The 6,764-nt window shown below is 34.8% G+C and overlaps 1 non-coding gene across 1 annotated transcript; it reads right to left on the bottom strand.

Annotated features, from left to right (window-relative positions):
• Positions 1-461: 461 nt before the first annotated feature.
• Positions 462-565, bottom strand: LOC130959637 (small nucleolar RNA R71). The gene has a single exon (XR_009078709.1). It is a non-coding gene; the product is annotated as a small nucleolar RNA R71 (small nucleolar RNA).
• Between the last annotated feature and the right edge of the window lie 6,199 nt (positions 566-6,764).

The raw sequence follows: 6,764 nt of genomic DNA, 5'->3' as shown, positions 1-6,764 counted from the left end.
AAGCTAAAGCACAACACTCTGGAGAGGACCTGACAGAATTTTTCGAAAAAGAAGAAGAGATGGCCGAACCCAACAACAATGGTGGAGATGCAAGGAAGATGCTTGGTGACTTTATTGCACCCTCTTCTGACTTCTGTGGAAGAAGCATCTCAATTCCTGCAATTGGAGCAAACAACTTTGAGCTTAAGCCTCAATTAGTTTCTCTGATGCAGCAGAATTGCAAGTTTCATGGACTTCCATTGGAAGATCCTCATCAGTTTTTAGCTGAATTCTTACAAATCTGTGACACTGTTAAGACCAATGGGGTTAATCCTGAGGTCTACAGACTTATGCTTTTCCCCTTTGCTGTAAGAGACAGAGCTAGGACATGGTTGGACTCACAACCTAAAGATAGCCTGAACTCTTGGAAAAAGTTGGTCAATGCCTTCTTGGCCAAATTCTTTCCACCTCAAAAATTGAGCAAGCTTAGAGTGGAAGTCCAAACCTTCAGACAGAAGGAAGGTGAATCCCTCTATGAAGCTTGGGAAAGATACAAGCAATTGATCAGAAGGTGTCCTTCTGGCATGCTTTCAGAATGGAGCATCATATGCATATTCTATGATGGTCTGTCTGAATTGTCCAAGATGTCATTGGACAACTCTGCTGGTGGATCTCTTCATCTAAAGAAGACGCCTGAAGAAGCCCAGGAACTCATTGAAATGGTTGCAAATAACCAGTTCATGTACACTTCTGAAAGGAATCCTGTGAATAATGGGACAACTCAGAAGAAAGGAGTTCTTGAGATTGATACTCTGAATGCCATATTGGCTCAGAACAAAATATTGACTCAGCAAGTCAATATGATTTCTCAGAGTCTGACTGGAATGCAAGCTGCTTCCTGCAATACTAAAGAAGCTTCCTCTGAAGAAAAAGCTTATGATCCTGAGAATCCTGGAATGGAAGAAGTGAATTACATGAGAGATTCCTATGGAAACACTTACAATCCTTCACGGAGGAATCATCCTAACCTCTCATGGAAGGATCAACAGAAGCCTAATCAAGGCTTCAATAATAATAATGGTGGAAGAAACAGGTTTGGCAATAACAAACCTTTTCCATCATCTTCTCAGCAACAGATAGAGAATTCTAAGCAGAGCCACTCTGACTTAGCAACTATAGTCTCTGATCTATCTAAGACCACTCTCAGTTTCATGACTGAAGCAAGGTCCTCCATTAGAAATTTAGAGGCACAAGTGGGTCAGCTGAGTAAGAAAATTACTGAACTCCCTCCTAGTACTCTCCCAAGCAATACAGAAGAGAATCCAAAAAGAGAGTGCAAGGCCATCTACACGTCCAACATGGCCAAACCTGTAGAGGAGGGAAAGGCAGTGATTTCCACTGAGGAAGACCTCAATGGACGTCCACTAGCCACTAAGGAGTTCCCTAATAAGGAATCAGAGGAATCTGAGGCTCATATAGATACCATAGAGATTCCACTGAACTTACTGTTGCCATTCATGAGCTCTGATGAGTATTCTTCCTCTGAAAAGGATGAAGATATTATTGAAGAGCAAGTTGCCCAATATCTAGGAGCAATCATGAAGCTGAATACCAAGTTATTTGGTAATGAGACTTGGGAGGATGAACCTTCATTGCTCATCAAGGAACTGAATGATCTGGTTCAACTGAAATTACCTCAGAAGAAACAAGATCCTGGAAAGTTCTTAATACCTTGTACCATAGGCACCATGACCTTTGAGAAGGCTCTGTGTGATCTGGGGTCAGGAATAAACCTCACGCCCCTCTCTGTAATGGAGAAACTAGGGATTTTTGAGGTATAAGCTGCTAAAATCTCACTATAGATGGTAGACAATTCAAGGAAACAGGCTTATGGACTTGTAGAGGATGTCTTAGTGAAGGTTGAAGGCTATTACATCCCTTCTAATTTCATAATCCTAGACACTGGAAGAGATGAAGATGATTCCATCATCCTTGGAAGACCCTTCCTAGCCACAGTAAAAGCTGTGATTAATGTGGACAGAGGAGAGCTAGTCCTTCAATTGAATGAGGACTACCTTATGTTTAAGGCTTAAGGATCTTCTTCTGTAACCATGGAGAGGAAGCATGAAAAACTTCTCTCAATACAGACTCAAACAAAGCCCCTACACTCAACTTCTAAGTTTGGTGTTGGGAGGCCATCACTAAGCTCTGAATCTCTGTGAGGCTCTCTAAGAGCTCACTGTCAAGCTATTGACATTAAAAAAGCGCTTATTGGGAGGCAACCCAATGTTATTTAATTATATTTATTTATTTTTCATTGCTATTTTATGTTTTCTTTAGATTGATGATCATGTGAAGTCACAAAAACAACTGAAAAATAAAAAACAGAATGAAAAACAGTATCAAAAATAGCACACCCTGGAGGACAGACTTACTGGCGTTTAAACGCCAGTAAGGATAGCAGAATGGGCGTTTAACGCCCAGCCTGGCAGCATTCTGGGTGTTAAACACCAGAATGGGCAGCACTATGGGCGTTTAACACCAGAAAGAGCTGTCTGGCATCTGGTTAACGCCATATATGGGCATCTGGCTGGCGTTTAACGCCAGAAATGGGCAGCAGAGTGGCGTTCACTATAAGAAAATGGAACATTTCTAACAAAAAATTTGTATCAAATTTAAAATTGTTACAAAAAATAGTATTTTGTAATAATAATATGTGATTGTTACAAAAGAAAAATATTTTGTAACAACATTACAAATTGTTGCAAAACATGATAATATTTTGTAACAACCTGTTTTATTTTGTAACAAATTATGTTAGATTTTGTAACGAGATGGTATTTTGTTACAAAATATTGCAATATTTTGTATAAAAAAAATAAGTTGCAAAAATTCAAAATATTTTGTAACAAATTTTGCTTTTTTTTTTTCAAAAACTCCAATTATTTTGTAACAAAAAATTAATTTGTCACATAATTTAATATTGTTTGTAACAAGTTAATTATTTGTCACAAAATATAAATATATTTTATAACAATTTTTTTTTCAAAATGTTAAACACTTTAAGAGTAAAAAAAATTATGTATATATTTTTTTCAAAATAATTTTATTTTATAACATCCTGCATTTTTGAAAATCTAAATATAAATAAATTGTAATTTTAACTTATTAAGTTTAAACTTTATAATTTTAGAAATTATTTTATTAGAAATAATTAAATAGATTCGGAGATAATTTTATTATAAATCAATTAAGATTCTTAAGTAATTTTATTATAATTGAATATTTTGCATAATTTTAGTAATTAAAAAATAAGAAAGAATTGTATAGCTTAATTTAAGTAACTTTTATCATAAAAAAGTTATGACTTATTATTAACTTAAACTTCTTATTTTATAAACTAATCTATTAAGAGTAATTAAATTAGTTTTATTAATATTTAGAGTTTCATTAATTAATATTTTTGTGCAAATTTTATAATTGGTTATTTAAAATTAAAATTCAACAATAAAAATATTATACAATTTAATTTAAAAAATTTTATAATTAGTTATTCTTGTGCAAATTTTATAATTGATTATTTTTATAAAATTATTATATTACTCGTATATGTTTTATCCTAATTCTAAAATTACCAAATAAAATCCTAATTTCACTAAATTCCTAAATTTATACCCTAAATCCCTAAATTAAAACACAACGCACACACACATACTTTCAAAAAGAAAGGGGAAAAACGGAGAAGGAAGGAAAGGGAGTTTTTGAGAGAACTAGAGAAACAGAGGATGAGAGATTGAGGGAGAACGGGACGCAGAGGGAAGAGGAGAAGAGGGAGATGGTGCTGGTGGGTATCCTTGCCACCGTCACCGTCGTTATTGCACGAGAGAAAGAGAGCCCGCGTTCGAGAGAGAAAAGGAGATATTGTCTGCGCTGCTACCTCCATCGCGACCAATCCGCCGCTGCTACTGCTTGGGTTTGTTGCCGCCATCTCTGCCAACGCCGACGAGCCCGAAGAGAGAGATAGGAGTTCGCAGAGAAGAGAGACGTGACGAGAAAAATAGGGGCTTGTATCGCTGCTACCGTTGCTGGAGACGGAGGTTCCCGTCGATCTGCACGCCGCTGTTGCCATCGGAAACCATTGCTGAAGCCACGATGCCATGGTGGTTGCTACTGGAGCTATATGTTACTGCCGTTGGGGCCAGTGATGGAGGTGTTGTTGCAGACTCTATTTCGGTTTAGGTCCTTCACTCCTTTAACTTGTTCTACTTCCACTTTTACTTTATGGTCATCTTATTTTTGCTACCTTATCTCCATTCTATTCTTTGTTAGTTACCGAAATTTCGAATTATTATTGTTGCTGTCGGAGAGGGCTGTCAGGGTTGCCATTCTAGTTCTAGTGTCACTACCACTGCTACTGCTAGGAGAGTGAAGAGTCATTGGAAATCCTACTGCTGTTGTCGAGTTCATTATTAAGGCGACATCGAGGTAGGGGAGAATACCCATAAAGTTTATTGAATGACTGCAAATAGGTTTAATTTTTATGAGTAATTGATTGGTTATGTGGATATTGAATTGTGGCTGGAAATGTGATTGAGCTTGTGGTTTTTGTGAAATTGATTGATTGCGTGTGAATTACGAATTGTTGATGAGTGATTGAATGCTGAATCTCGATGGATTGTATTGGTTGATTATTGTTGGGCTGGTTATTAAATATGTTGGGATCGTGGTAGAATTGTTTGGTGATTGTTTTGAAATTGATTTTGAGAAATATTGAAAGTTAAACTTGAAATGCTAAACTTTATGTTGAAAATCAGAGTTTTAAAATAAAACGGCAACTTTGAAAGTGCACCAGCAACTTAATAGAGATTGGAATAATATGAGACTAAAAGCTAAGTGAACTACAACAAGTATAGTTATTAATATTCAATTTTGAAGATTTCGTATTAACTAGAGAGTTAGTTATGATTTTTCAAAGTTGAATAGTAAAATCTGATTTTCTGCATTACTTTCAAATGGAGTTAGAAACTTTGAAAAGCTATAACTAATTATGTAATGATCGGAATTGCATGAGACCAAGTCTGGGTTAACCTTGGAAATATAAGAAACTAAACTGGAAAATTTGAGACCTTTTTATTAAATATACAATTTATGAAAAATTTTTAAAGTTAGGTTGTTAAATCTGTCCTGCAGCAGAAAAGGTCAAACAGGGCAGCAACTTGTTTGTCTTGCTGCAATTTCTACGAGCTGAGTTTTGGAGTAAAACCAATTTTGTTATAAAATTTGATTAACTTGATTTGTTGCTCTAAAATTTCAGAATTTTAGGAGTTAAGGATTGGGAGTTGTGAATTTTTGAATATTGGTGGTCAAAGCTGGAAAGAAACAGATTTCAGCAAGCTATGCATCAACTTCCAATACTTGTAACTCTTAGAATTGAACGAAAATTGGATTGCAACCAAGACACACTTGTTTCTGGATGAGCTAGGAGTTTTCAAACCAAAATTTAGCTTAATTGGAGTTTTGTAATAAAAGTTATTCAAATTGAAAGGAGACAAAATAGAATTGTCTTCTGTATTTTGATCTGTAGAATCAGGATCAGGGACTTCTTGCAAGGATTTTGATTTTTCTTGATCTTTGGTTCCACTTTGATTCTGTTCAATTTAATTTCCTGCATCGTTTCCTTCTACAGCACTTGAAATTGAGTTAGATTTACCAAAAGTAATATGTATGGTCTCTTCAATGATTCTATGTTTCTTGAGAAAAACTCTATAGGCTTTACTAGTAGTTAAGTACCCTACAAAGATACCTTCATCAGATTTTGGATAAAATTTACCAAGATTGTCTCTTGTGTTTAAAACAAAGCATTTAAATCCAAAAATATAAAAGTATTTAAGGTTAAGTATAGAGTTTTCTTTAGAAACTTTCGAACGATGGTTCTATTTAGAATATAGCATGTTGTATTTACAGCTTTAGCCCATAAAAATTTTGGAATGTCACATTCATATAGCATGGCTCTTGCCATTTCTTGAAGACTTCTATTCCTTCTTTCCACAACATCACTTTGTTGAGGTGTTCTAGGATAAGAGAAATTGTGTGATATAGCAAACTCATCACAAAAAGTTTCAAAATCTTGGTTTTTAAATTTCTTTTCATGATCACTTCTAATAGAAGCAGTTTTCAATTCATTTTGAATCTTTTTGCATAAAATAATGAAAGTTGAAAAAGCATCATTTTTGTGAGTTAAAAAAAGAACCCATCCAAATTTTGTATAATCATCAACTACTACTAAGCCATAGTGTTTACCACCTAGGCTTTGGGTCCTAGTAGGACCAAAAAGATCAATATGTAGCAACTCCAATGGTCTTTTAGTTGAGATGTCATCCTTGGATTTAAAAGAGTTTTTAGTTTGTTTACTCATTTGATAAGCATCACAAGTGATATATTTGTCAAATTGGATCTTAGGAAGACCTCTAACCAGATTCTTTTTCACAAGCTTAGAAATTTGAAACATGCTAGCATGTCCCAATTTCTTATTCCACAACCATTTCTTGAATTCCATAGAAGTAAAGCAAGCTACATTTTGTTCCTTAAGTTCCTTTAAGGTGAGACCATACACATTATTACATCTTTTAGCAATGAACAAAGTTTTACCCGACTGTTTACAAACAACTAAGCATTCCAACTTTTTGAAAATAACCTAATATCCTAAATCACATAGTTGACTAATGCTTAGAAGATTATGTTTCAGTCCACCAATCAAGAATACATTATCAATGAAGGTAGAAAAA

Source organism: Arachis stenosperma, chromosome 10, assembly GCF_014773155.1.
Source record: "Arachis stenosperma cultivar V10309 chromosome 10, arast.V10309.gnm1.PFL2, whole genome shotgun sequence".
Taxonomy (NCBI): Eukaryota; Viridiplantae; Streptophyta; class Magnoliopsida; order Fabales; family Fabaceae; genus Arachis; species Arachis stenosperma.
Note: the sequence above shows the minus strand (reverse complement) of the source record. Positions and strands in the feature narration are given on the sequence as shown.